Here is a 14,801-nt window from a genome sequence, read left to right on the forward strand (position 1 = left end):
TCTGCATTCCTCCGGCACAGGCCCCTAATGCCTGTGCTAATGGCCTCACCAAAACGGTGTCTGGCATGAGCTGCTCCAGAAGTGTGCATGCGTGGCATGGAAAAATTTTTTGTGCCAGAACAGTACCCATAGCGCCAAAAATACAGATGCTACAGAGTTAAATTTTGCAGCTTTAACACCTCCATAGTGCGGCACTTCTTCCCAAAGTTGTCAACCATTCATAACCACGCTGATAATTCTTTGACCGCTCCCACTTTATGTTCAAATCAATGGGTATGTGACTGTCGGCACATTAAGAATGAAGTTTTCTAATAAATAACTGCATCTTTTCCACATGAATTGGAGCAGGTGCAGAGGTCATTGCTTCAGCCTTCTTCTTTGATGGCTGAAGACCAAACCTTTTAACAATGAAAAAAATACAGAGTTTATAACAGCAAGCATTGGTACTTCTTTATTTGAAAAACACATTTGTGTAAATGCTTGAAAACTGCTTTGGGATTGCACAGATGTTCTTCCTCTGATCATCCAGTAATCAGACAATCATACATGATGCAATGGCTTCCTTAGAGACTGGCTAAAATTGTTTCCATTTTCTTTCTGAATTATAGCCAGAGCAGATGCAATATCAAAATTCAGTCTTTTGTAAAGATAAAGCCTTCAAAGCTTATTTATCATTGCCAAATTTCAACTTCCTTCAGCAACCTCCCATTGCAAGTTAAGTCGAGGAAAGATCCAATTTAGAAAATTGTTCACCACTACTGAGATGAACAATGCTTTGGCTCTGGGCAGGAATGATTCATGAACATCAAAGTTAGGGTTTATGCCTATAACATATTCATATTAAATTCTTATACCATCATCAGAATCGGGCTCACCATACCTGTGATCAATTTTCTCAATTCTGCCCTCATATTCCAGACAGTCTATGGCAGCTGCTGTCCTTTCCTTTTGAAAGTAAGGCACTGTTCCGGGCATAGATTTTTTTGATTTTGCCTCCTCCTTCTTCACATTAAGATGTTCATAAGAACTGAAGAACATAAGAAATAGGAGCAGGAGTAGGCCATTTGGCCCCTTGAGCCTGTTCCACCATTTAATATGATCATGGTTGAGCCGATCGTGGAAGGAACTCCACTTTCCTGCCTGTCCTCGTAACCCTTGACTCCCTTGTAGATCAAAAATCTGTCTATAAATCTATCTTGCTCCAATTGTACAGGGTTCTTGCTACAATTGTACAGGGTCTTGCTACAGTTGTAGAGGGTGTTGCTGAGACCACATCTGGAGTACAGTGTGCAGTTTTGGTCTCCACATTTAAGAAAGTATATACTTGCATTGAAAGCATTACAGTGAAGGTTCCCTAAATTGGTCCCTGGGATGAGGAGGTTGTCCTCTGAGGAGAGGCTGAGTAAATTGGACCTATATTCTCTGGAGGTTAGAAGAATGAGAGGCAAACTCATTGAAACATACATGATTCTGAAGGGGCTGGATACTGAGAGATTGTTTCCGCTGGTTGAGGAAGCTAAAACATGAGGGCACAGTCTCAGGATAAGGAGCCAATCATTTCGGACTGAGATGAGCAGAATTACTTCACTCAAAGGGTTGTGAATCTTTGGAATTCTCTCCCCCAGAGGGTTGTGGATGCTCCATCATTGAATACGTTTAAGGCTGGGATAGACAGTTTTTTGATCTCTCAGGGAGGGCAGGCAGGTGGAGTTGAAGCCTAAGATCAGCCATGATCGTATTGAATGGCAGAGCAGGCTCGATGAACCATATGGTTTCCTGCTCCTATTTCTTGTGTTCTTGTGACTAACTCAGCCTTACATATATTCAATGACCTGACCTCCACTACTCTCTGGGGAAGAGAATTCCAAAGATTAATGACCCTTTGAGAGAAGAAATTCCTCCTCATCTCTGTCTTAAATGTGAGACCCCTTATTCTGAAACTGTGCCCTCAAGTTATAGATTCCCCAATGAGGGGAAACATCCTTTCAGCATCTACCATGTCAAGTCTGCTCAGAATCATATATGTTTCAACAAGACTACCTCTCAGTCTTCTAAACTCCAATGAGTATAGCTCCAACCTGCTCAACCTTTCCTCATAGGCCAACCCTTTCATTCCAGGAATCAACCTAGTGAACCTTCTCTGAACTGCCTCCAATACAAGTATATCCCTCCTTAAATAAGGAGAGCAAAACTGTGTGCTGTTCTCTCAGTGTGGCCTCACCAATGCCCTCTACAGTTGTAGCAAGACTTCCCTACTTTTATACTTCATCCCCCTTGCAATAAAGACCAAGATTACATTTGCCTTCCTAATGCTAATTTTTGGTGATTCATATACAAGGACACCCAGATCCCTTTGTACCATATAATTCTGCAGTCTATCTCCATTTAAATAATATTCTGCTTTTCTATTCTTCCTACCAAAGTGGATAATCTCACATTTTCCCACATTATACCTCATCTGCCAAATCTTTGCCCACTCACTTAATCTATCTATATCTCTTTGCAGACTCTTTGTGTCCTCCTCACCACTTGCTTTCCCACCTATCTTTGAATCACCAGCAAATCTGGCGACAACACGCGCTGTCCCTTTATCCACGTTATATAGATTGTAAATAGTTGAGGACCCAGCAGTGATCCCTATGGAACCCCACTAGTTGCAGTTTGCCAAGCCAAAAATGACCCACTTATCCCAACTCTCTGTTTTCTGTTAGTTAGCCAATCCTCTACCCATGCTAATATATTAACCCCAACATCATGAGCTCATCTTGTGCAGTAATCTTTCATGTGGCACCTTATTGAATGTCTTTTGGAAATCCAAATATACTACATTTACTGGTTCCCTTTATCCACCCTACTTGTTACATCCACAAAGAACTCTAATAAGTTTGTCAAACACGATGTATTTGGATCTCCTTTGTCGCACTAAGTTCCAGACTGAGTAAGGACATACACTTCCACAAATACATTCACTGGTCTTGCAGTGGTGATCTTCTTAATATTGTTCAGGTTCATTTCAGGCTATGAAGCCAGTCTTGGCCTATCAATGAGGGGCATTTGCACTTAATTATAATTCAAGACAATTGCTTTGTCTGATTTTCATATTTTACTTGGATTTTTATATTCCTGAGGACAGGCAATGGGAGTAGAAACCAACTTATCAGCAAAACCTTGTTTATTTCACATTTTTGATGACATAATAGTTATCTCAGTCCCTGTGTCCAGTTGAAATTCACATTATGCACCTTTGATCCAGATGGGGATCACAATTTTGCATTGCCTCTTTCCTGTTATGGAATATACAGGAAACACACACCTTATTTTTCCATATCAGCTGTGGCACAGTTTCCTCCTCAGATTCCTGGTCAGGATCAATGTAATGGACACTGTATTTTTGTCTTCTTGCAGATTCCTTGCAGCGCTAGACTATGATTTTGGTTTCTTCCTGCCTATAATCTAACATCATATTTCAGCTGTAATGGGCTACCATGCTTAGCAGGAGTTCCATTCCAATTGCTATTCCAAGAATTCTAGCAAATGTGATTTTGCTTTTACCAACTTTGTATCAATTGTACGTTCAAACACAGTATATTGCATCACCGAGAAACTGACCGAAGTTCCATGTTTTGGACAGTTTCCTCAGTTCTGCCATAAACTGAGAAATATTTTTATCATATCCTTGCCTCCTTTTTTTCCCCAAAATATACATTATTCATTTGCCTCCTCTGGCTAAACACGAATTGCCCTGAAATAACTTACGGCTTCGGGTTCAGATGTTCGCTTGGACTTACTCCTCATAGACCTGTCTTTAAGGTGAGCATGAGTGTTCAGATTCTCAATCTTAGAGCGAGAACAAACAGAGTTGTTATCTCTGGGTTGTTGCCCGTGCCACGTGATAGCGAAGTGAGGAATAGGGAGAGAGAGGAGTTGAACACGTGGCTGCAGGGATGGTGCAGGAGGGAGGGTTTTGGTTTCCTGGATAATTGGGGCTCTTTCTGGGGTAGGTGGGACCTCTACAAATAGGATGGTCTTCACCTGAACCAGAGGGGTACCAATATCCTGGGGGGGAGATTTGCTAGTGCTCTTCGGGGGGGTTTAAACTAATTCAGCAGGGGAATGGGAACCTAAATTGTAGTGCCAGTGTACAGGATGTTGAGAGTAGTGAGGTCAGGGATAAGGTTACAAGGACGCAAGAGGGCACTGGCAAGCAAGAACCTGGTTTAAAGTGTGTCTACTTCAACGCCAGGAGCATCCGGAATAAGGTGGGTGAGCTTGCAGCATGGGTTTGTACCTGGGATCTCGATGCAGTGGCCATTTCGGAGACATGGGTAGAGCAGGGGCAGGAATGGATGTTGCAGGTTCCGGGATTTAGATGTTTCAGTAAGAACAGAGAAGATGGTAAAAGAGGGGGGGCTGTGGCATTGTTAATCAAGGAGAGCATTACAGCGACAGAAAGGACATTTGAGGACTCGTCTACTGAGGTAGTATGGGCCGAGGTTAGAAACAGGAGAGGTGAGGTCACCCTGTTGGGAGTCTTTTATAGACCTCCGAATAGTTCCAGAGATGTAGAGGAAAGGATAGCGAAGATGATTCTCGACAGGGGCGAGAGTAATAGGGTAGTTGTTATGGGGGACTTTAACTTTCCAAATATTGACTGGAAATACTATAGTTCGAGTACTTTAGATGGGTCAGTTTTTGTCCAGTGTGTGCAGGAGGGTTTTCTGACACAGTATGTAGACAGGCCAACCAGGGGCGATGCCACATTGGATTTGGTACTGGGTAATGAACCCGGCCAGGTGTTAGATTTAGATGTAGGTGAGCACTTTGGTGATAGTGATCACAATTCGGTTAGGTTTACCTTAGCGATGGGCAGGGACAGGTATATACCGCAGGGCAAGAATTATAGCTGGGGGAAAGGAAATTATGATGCGATTAGGCAAGATTTAGGATGCATAGGATGGGGAAGGAAACTGCAGGGGATGGGAACAATCGAAATGTGGAGCTTATTCAAGGAGTAGCTACTGCGTGTCCTTGATAAGTATGTACCTGTCAGGCAGGGAGGAAGTTGTCGAGCGAGGGAGCCGTGGTTTACTAAAGAAGTTGAAGCGCTTGTCAAGAGGAAGAAGAAGGCTTATGTTAGGATGAGACGTGAAGGCTCAGTTAGGGCGCTTGAGAGTTACAAGCTAGCCAGGAAGGATCTAAAGGGAGAGCTAAGAAGAGCAAGGAGAGGACACGAGAAGTCATTGGCGGATAGGATCAGGGAAAACCCTAAGGCTTTCTATAGGTATATCAGGAATAAAAGAATGACTAGAGTTAGATTAGGGCCAATCAAGGATAGTAGTGGGAAGTTGTGTGTGGAATCAGAGGAGATAGGGGAAGCGTTAAATGAATATTTTGCGTCAGTATTTACAGTAGAGAAAGAAAATGTTGTCAAGGAGAATACTGAGATTCAGGCTACTAGGCTAGATGGGATTGAGGTTCACAAGGAGGAGGTGTTAGCAATTTTGGAAAGTGTGAAAATAGATAAGTCCCCTGGGCCAGATGGGATTTATCCTAGGATTCTCTGGGAAGCCAGGGAGGAGATTGCAGAGCCTTTGTCCTTGATCTTTATGTCGTCATTGTCGACAGGAATAGTGCCGGAAGACTGGAGGATAGCAAATGTTGTCCCCTTGTTCAAGAAGGGGAGTAGAGACAGCCCTGGTAATTATAGACCTGTGAGCCTTACTTCGGTTGTGGGTAAAATGTTGGAAAAGGTTATAAGAGACAGGATTTATAATCATCTAGAAAAGAATAAGTTCATTAGCGATAGTCAGCACGGTTTTGTGAAGGGTAGGTCGTGCCTCACAAACCTTATTGAGTTTTTCGAGAAGGTGACCAAACAGGTGGATGAGGGTAAAGCAGTGGATGTGGTGTATATGGATTTCAGTAAGGCGTTTGATAAGGTTCCCCACGGTAGGCTATTGCAGAAAATACGGAAGTATGGGGTTGAAGGTGATTTAGAGCTTTGGATCAGAAATTGGCTAGCTGAAAGAAGACAGAGGGTGGTGGTTGATGGCAAATGTTCATCCTGGAGTTTAGTTACTAGTGGTGTACCGCAAGGATCTGTTTTGGGGCCACTGCTGTTTGTCATTTTTATAAATGACCTGGAAGAGGGTGTAGAAGGGTGGGTTAGTAAATTTGCGGATGAGACTAAGGTCGGTGGAGTTGTGGATAGTGCCGAAGGATGTTGTTGGGTACAGAGGGACATAGATAGGCTGCAGAGCTGGGCTGAGAGATGGCAAATGGAGTTTAATGCGGAAAAGTGTGAGGTGATTCACTTTGGAAGGAGTAACAGGAATGCAGAGTACTTGGCTAATGGGAAGATTCTTGGTAGTGTAGATGAACAGAGAGATCTTGGTGTCCAGGTACATAAATCCCTGAAGGTTGCTACCCAGATTAATAGGGCTGTTAAGAAGGCAAATGGTGTGTTAGCTTTTATTAGTAGGGGGATCGAGTTTCGGAGCCACGAGGTCATGCTGCAGCTGTACAAAACTCTGGTGAGACCGCACCTGGAGTATTGCGTGCAGTTCTGGTCACCGCATTACAGGAAGGATGTGGAAGCTTTGGAAAGGGTGCAGAGGAGATTTACTAGGATGTTGCCTGGTATGGAGGGAAGGTCTTACGAGGAAAGGCTGAGGGACTTGAGGTTGTTTTCGTTGGAGAGAAGGAGGAGGAGAGGTGACTTAATAGAGACATATAAGATAATCAGAGGGTTAGATAGGGTGGATAGTGAGAGTCTTTTTCCTCGGATGGTGATGGCAAACATGAGGGGACATAGCTTTAAGTTGAGGGGTGATAGATATAGGACAGATGTGAGAGGTAGTTTCTTTACTCAGAGAGTAGTAGGGGCGTGGAACGCCCTGCCTGCAGCAGTAGTAGACTCGCCAACTTTAAGGGCATTTAAGTGGTCATTGGATAGACATATGGATGAAAATGGAATAGTGTAGGTCAGATGGTTTCACAGGTCGGCGCAACATCGAGGGCCGAAGGGCCTGTACTGCGCTGTAATATTCTAATTCTAATTCTAATTCAATGTGTATGTTGCAGGTCCAAAAATGGTCAGCAAAACTGTACTCTTTTTGGTATCTGTTGTCAGTTCATTTGCCTCAAAATTCAAAAACAAGTCTTTCAACATATTCATTCCAGCTACACCCCATTTGATGCTCTCTAATTTTCTCAACCAATGACAACATGACAAACAATCGCAGTGACAAAGTTGACCACTGCACAAGTAACCAAGATGTACAATCTTCATGACAATGCATTGTCCGTTATCCATGTTGCCAAAATGTTTGCACATTAAATATTCATTTAGTATGGCAATATCATGACTGTTTAGTTCAATTTATTCTGGATTATATCTTCTTCTTTCAAACACATGTACCCCTTCAATCTTTCAATTAATGGATCAAGTTAACATTAGGTGAGGTGAAGTTCAGTTCAATTTGTAAACTACATTATTCCAATGCCAGATGAAATGTCCGGAATAACGGGTGTGCATAGCAACACTTAGTTCAACTAATACAGCTTATGTTTGATTCATGGTGCAAAATATGGAACACACAATACAATCCCACTTTGGCAGCTCAGCCTAAATAACCTAAAAGAGAATAATCTTTCTGCATTCTTCCCCACACTTCTGGAACCCAACCATTCTTCCTTCACAGCCTTTTGCTGCCTGACTGCCTGGACATTATAATAAACCAAGGTCCCATCTACCTATTCAGATGGGTATTCAAGAGAACCATAGCAGATATTCAGCATCACCAAAAACATGTTCACTGTCATTTGTTTCATTGTTGTTTGGGAGATCTTGGTGTGTTCATAATTGCTGTTGCATTTCCTTACACAACAGCACTGCATTTTAAAATAATTCATTTATGTAAAGCATGTTGAAATATTCCTGTAAGTTGTAACAAGATGCTATATAAATGTATATCTTTCCTCTATTTCCTTGTTGCACCAGGTAGTACAAGCTGGGCACTTAAATTTACTTTTCATGAGATATACCAAATACTTCTTTATGATTGAGCTTAGTGCAGGATAAAGTTGGCAGAAAATCGTACTTACATGTACCAGTCACAAAGTGAGATCTGTAGTGTGATAATACATGAGTTTGATATCGAAGACAGAAGCTACACTGGTTCTAACATGTTAGACTTCAAAGAAGCTTGTTCATATAATACATTATGATATGATTACGTCCTAGTTCAGGACCTGATTTAAACATTTTTAAAAATAACATTTTGAAGAATCTACATTAACTTAAGTATTCCCCAAATAACATTTTTGTTTTACAAATTTTACCAAAGAACAACCACTCTAATTAGGAATATGGACAATGTGCTGTATGACAAAGATTCAACACTAGCTTTCAGTGCAATAATATCCCAAGCCATTATGGCATTACTACACATTTGCAGCAAGCAGTTTTCCTTAGCGTTCACTTCAATCATCTGAGAAAGTTTTTCATAATTAGCTTAAAACTATTCTCTGTCAGCATTTATAAACCTACCTGCCAATGTCACCAATTCTCAAAACTGAGATTAGTTCTCAGATTAGCTCTACATATTACAAAAGATAGGGGATGAATTTTCTTGCCATTGCATTTAATGGGCTGGAATGGCTTAAATCTTGCTGGCAAAATAATGGTGAGCTCATGCCGCACAACGTTATTAATGTACAAATTGGCCAGAAAGTTCAGGCAAAGAAGGAATATGCCATGAGCTATGAATCACATAACTTGCTGGTCGATTTATGTGGCTCTGCCATTAGCCTTGTGAAAATGGCAACTCGTCCTCAACCTCCAAGTTATTTTTAAGAACTTGCTGAACTTGCATATTAATCTCGAATTAAACTTACTGCAGAAACTGATACTTAGCCTAAGTACCAAGTAATGATGTGATAATTGTTAATGCAATGCCAATCAACCTTTCTGACCCAGAAAGGGAACTGTTTATATTCTGGAGTCTCACTCCTGCTTGTAGTAAATTAGCTTTATGGCAGGAGGGAGCGGGTACTGTTGGGGGTGGGATGAAGGCGGCGATCGCAGCCACTGTGGGCATTTGAGTTTCACGGGGCTGAATTTTATTAGCGGGTCACAATTCGCGGCGGCGCGCTTTAAACTCGGCGGCGTGCCCGCACCCACGATATTACGCGGGGGGGCTCATTAGCATCACTGCGACGCGCCAGCCCCCCATATTATGTGGGGAGAGGCGGAACGTCCGGCGCAATGAGGGACCTTTTGTCAGCTGTGTAGCAGGTGCTCGGGCCCTATTTAAAGCGCCCCAGCACCTGCTTCCTGACAGCTGCCAAAGAAATACTGACCTCACTGTTGAAGCGTGCGGCTGCTGTCAATCTGGCAGCAAAGTAGAAACTGCTGGAGAAACTCAGCAGAAAGGCAGCATCTGTGGAGAGAGAAGCAGAGTTAACTTTCAGATCTGTGACCAAGGCCATCTGACCTCCCATGCGCCTTTCCTGTTGTAGGTCCTTTGCGTCCTCATAATCTGAGGAGGAATCCTGTTGACGTCTCTCCTCATCAAGCCAGGCCTGCCCCTTATTGGGTGCATAGTTGTGCAGAGAACAGCGAGCAGCAAAGTAAGGAGCTGGCCTTTTTGGCCCGTAGTAGAGGGCATCACCCCATTTATCCAGTCATTGGAAGCGTGTTTTCAGCATGCCAATCACCTGTTCAATGGTGGCCCTTGAAGCTAAGCAGCTGGCGTTGCATCTCTCCTCTGCAGCAGTGGTGGGGTCTCTCACTGGTGTCGGGAGCCATGTCTGCAAGGGATAGCCCTTATATCCAAGAAGCCACCCCTCCATCTGAGCCAGTTCAAAGAACAAAGAACAGTACGGCACAGGAACAGGCCATTCGGCCCTCCAAGCCTGCGCCGATCTTGATGCCTGCCTAAACTAACACCTTCTGCACTTCCGGAGCCCATATCCCTCTATTCCCTTCCTATTCATGTATTTGTCAAGATGTCTCTTAAACGTCGCTATTGTATCTGCTTCCACCACCTCCCCTGGCAGCAAGTTCCAGGCACTCACCACCCTCTGTGTAAAAAACTTGCCTCGCACATCTCCTCTAAAATTTGCCCCTTGCACCTTAAATCTATGTCCCCTCGTAACTGACTCTTCCACCCTGGGAAAAAGCTTCTGACTATCCACTCTGTCCATGCCGCTCATAACTTTGTAAACCTCTATCATGTCGCCTCTCCACCTCCATCGTTCCAGTGAAAACAATCCGAGTTTTTCCAACCTCTCCTCATAGCTAATGCCCTCCAGACCAGGCCACATCCTGGTAAACCTCCTCTGTACCCTCTCCAAAGCCTCCACGTCCTTCTGGTAGTCCTTCAGTGAACAGTGGTGGTAGCTGGGACTGGCGCAGGGCTCAGGTGTCATGGCAGCTGCCTGAGAAGCGGGCTTCGTTTGCATGAAGCACCTCTGGTGATCACATACCAGCTACACCGAGATTGAGAGGATTCTTTTAATGGTAATGTCGGCAGGTGGTTGACTGGCGGGAGGCCTGGTGGCCACATGGGTGCAGTCTATAGACCCTAAAACCTTTGGTTATCCAGCAATGGTGCCAAAACCAATGGCCCTCTGTGCCTGGCTGTGAGAGTCCATTCTGAAGCGGACATACTCACTGGCCCTCCGGTGCAGGGCATTGGTGACGTCCCTGATGCAGCGGTGCACTGCTGACTCTGTGACCCCACAAAGGTCTCTTTTGGGCCCCTGAAATACTGCATAGGCATCAAGCTTAAGAGTCGCTGCCACTATGCGGACCGCAGGCATAGGTTGTCCACCAAAGCTCATGAGCTGCAGGTCATCGTGGAGCAGGGCACAGAGACGTGTCACCACCCTCTGAGGCAATCTCCTCTGACACTGGTGTTCTGACATACGATGGCATGTCATGTGGGGCCTGTAGATGCACGGCAATCGTAATGGCGAGCTCGCCTTGGGGGCTGCTGCTTACGACCGGGGGCCTCTACGTGGGCCGCACCTACCTGTTGATTTTGCCTCCGGCGCATATGGATCCTCGAGAGAAGCTAGGATGAACCATACCCATTTCCATGTGACAAATAAAGTTGTATCCTTCATTTATTCGAAGGATCCGAACAGGGCAGGGATTGGTGTTGACAGGTCTATTAGGTGCTTTCATGGATCAGCTATGTGACGTGGCATGGCATGCCCAACTTGGCTAACACTCAGAGTGGCATAGCATGACCACATCAAGATCCTACCAGCCTAATCGATTGTCCCCGCCATCCATATAGCCTTACCGCTCCTACCCTTTCTGGCACCCTCCCCACACACAGGGTGACTAGAATGCCATTGCTTCTTCACACACACAAATAAACACAGAGCATACACTGTTTACAGAGGGAGGGTACACACTACCTCCCTTCATGCCTGCAGAGCTTTCCCTCCAGTAATCCCAGACCCCTTCCCACCTCCCTTTAAGAAAGCAGAGCGGAGACGCCTGTAATCCCCCCTCCCTCCTCCATTCAAGTATGCAGAACTGAGACCCCTGTACTTAGGAACATAGGAGCAGGAGGAGCCCATTCAGCCCATCGATCCTGCCCCACCATTCAATACGATCATGGCTGATCATCCACTTCAATGCCTTTTTCCCACACTATCCTCATATCCGCTTATGTCATTTGTATTTAGAAATCTGTCAATCTCTGCTTTAAACATACTCAATGACTGAACTCCCACAGCCCTCTGGGGTAGAGAATTCCAAAGAATCACAACCCTCTGCGTAAAGAAATTTCTCCTCATCTCTGTCTCCCTTATAATGAAATTGTGTTCCCTGGTTCTCGACTCCCCAACCAGGGGAAACATCTTACCTGCATCTACCCTGTCTATCCCTTTAAGTATTTTGTAGTTTTCAATAAGATCACCTCTCATTCTTTGAAACTCTAGGGAATTCCCATCCCGGGAACAAGTCTGGTGAACCTTCATTGCATTCCCTCTATGGCAATAATATCCTTCCTAAGGTAAGGGGACCAAAACTGCACACAGTACTCCAGGTGCGGTCTAACCAAGGTTCTATACAATTGAAGCAAGACTTCGCTACTCCTGTACTCAAATCCTCTTGCACTAAAGGCTAATATACCATTAGCTTTCTTAATTGCTTGCGGCACCTGCATGTTAGCTTTCAGTGACTTATTGACAAGGACACCTAGGTCCCTTTGTACATCTACACTTTCTAATCTCTTACCATTTAAGAAATCTATTCCTCCTACCAAAGTGGATAACCTCACATTTTTCCACATTATATTCCATCTGCCACGTTCTTGTCCACTCACTAAGTCTGTCCAAATCCCTTTGAAGCCACTTTGCATCTTCCTCACAACACACATTCCCACCTAGTTTTGTGTCATCCGTGAACTTGGAAATACAACATTTGGTTCCCACATCCAAATCATTGATATATATTGTGAACAGCTGGGGCCCAAGCACTGATCCCTGTGGTATCCCACTAGTCACAGCCTGCCAATGCGAGAAGGACCCTTTTATTCCTACTCTTTGCTTTCTCCCTTGTGCTTTAAATTTGCTAAGCAACCTCCTTCGGGGACTTTAACAAAAGTCTTCTGAAAATCCAAGTATACCACATCCACCAACACCCCTTTATCAATTCTGTTAGTAACATCCTCAAAAACTCCAACAGGTTCATCAAGCATGATTTCCCATTCATAAATCCATGTTGACTATGCCCAATTAGATTATTATCATCCAAGTGTCCATTTATCATATCCTTTAGAATGTAATCCTCCCCTCCCTCCTCCCTTTAAGAATGCAGAGCTGAGACCCCTGTAATCCCCTGCCTCCTCCTTCAAGTATGCAGAGTTCAGACCCCTGTATATCTGGACTTACCTTCACTGTCGAGTATTCCTGCTTCTGACGTCCCGTCGGCTTCTATGTTCGTGAATTGGACAGCACGTGACGGCCGCCCGTTCAACGTAAAATGCGGAAATGTGGAGCGAGAGGCGGTGGGATGCATTATCTGGAGAGGTAAGTAGCATTTTACATATCGTAATTGGGGTGTCGCCACCGAGCGGCGGGGGGGCCACACTGAGGTCTCCCCACCACTGCTAATACGTGGTGGGCGCTTCTTGACGTCGGGGGTTGAGGCAGGTCTCTCCAAGCAGAATTTTACAGCCCCCCTCTCCTCCCGGCTGTGACCCATGGTGTCGAGGGGCTGGTAAAATTCAGCCCATTGTTTTTGTTTTTGTGATAAATTAAGCAGTGCCATATTTACTATTGGCAGCTGCCAAACACATCGCAGACAGTGACGTTTCAGTGCATGAGGTTGCATTTGCACATTTGCAAGTACTGTGCCATCTAGTGGTTGCGTTGTCAGTAAATGCAGCCTTTAAAAAAATTTATTTTTTTAAACTTACTTTTCCTTTCAGTCTCTTTCTATCTCCTTCAATCTGATCTTTCTCTCTTTTAATTCTCTTTCTGTGCCAGATTTGACTCTAATTTACTTACTCTAATTTACCCTCCTTCTCAGTATGTGTCTTTCTCAGTCCGTGTCTTTCTCAGTCCTTAAATGTTGTTGGTTAAGGAGATCGGCAGGCCCACCATTTACTAAAGCCCTAGATGGCTTGTTGCCCTTGCAATCAGCTCACAGTTCCAGGAACTTACCGGGCAAAACATTTCGAGCTGAGGGATGCCATGAAAAGACAATTAATGCTACATGCAACAAAATACCCTGCTCCAGAAAGATTTGGACTATTATCTGTGAGGAAAGTAAGGTGGAAGCCATTTCCACCCCGCTACCTTGGGTTTCCTCAGGCTTCTGCAGCTCAAACACACTCCACCTATTGAATCAAAAGTGGCCTCATTTGATTATGTCAACATCAAAGGCAGTTGAAAAACACCTTTGAACGTTCTGCACCCAGAGCAAATTAGACAGAGTTTAGGAAGGCACAGCAGCTGTCAGCATCAGCTGTTTATGAAGGAGGTGTGGAGTTCCTGAAACAAAAGAGTTGGAGATCTTTAAATACTATTTATCCTGGTAGAAAATTATTTTTAAAACAGTTTTTTGCCATTCCGCCTACAGGCACTTGCACTTGCTTTACACTGCTTTTCACAGAGTTGGGCCACCGGATGATTTTCGAAAACCCTGTCTACTCAAGGCTTTTCAGGAACAGGTATGGCATTCCCTATGGGCACCTATTCTCATGTTTCATCTAGGTCCCACCTTAGGACCAGGACTGCAGGAAGTAAGGGCTATTCACGCTCTACAGCAGCCTATGAGACTGAAGCAGACTTTGTCTCATATCAGCTTGCTCCTTGGCAGCTTCATGTTGCCTCCCATGTCGGGGTAGGTTAAAGGCCTAGGACATGCTGCTGTCTTAAGGGATGGCAATATCATGCAGCTATGACTTCTCACAATCCTCTTCACAACCATCATCATCTTCCCCTCCCGTGCCACCCATTGTACTGGTGAGTCTGCAGGGAAGGAGGGTAGAAGCTAAGAATGGGTAAGCATAGCCCCCTTGAGATTAAAGAGATAGAGAAGGCAGTGGCTGTATGCTGCTTCTTGGAATTCCAGAGCAACAGTGTTCAGTCAATAATCTGTGATAAGAGGTTTAAAGATAGGCATTCCTTTTGCTGTCCTGTCTGTGGTGGGCATTGTGTGTTAATTGAATATTAATTGTGTTTAATTGTATTGCAGGTTGTGGGCATTGACTTGGAATTCACCTGTGCCCCTATAAATAGATGTGGACTAAAACTGTGGTTGTTGGGTTAGG

Source organism: Heterodontus francisci, chromosome 9, assembly GCF_036365525.1.
Source record: "Heterodontus francisci isolate sHetFra1 chromosome 9, sHetFra1.hap1, whole genome shotgun sequence".
Lineage (NCBI taxonomy): Eukaryota > Metazoa > Chordata > Chondrichthyes > Heterodontiformes > Heterodontidae > Heterodontus > Heterodontus francisci.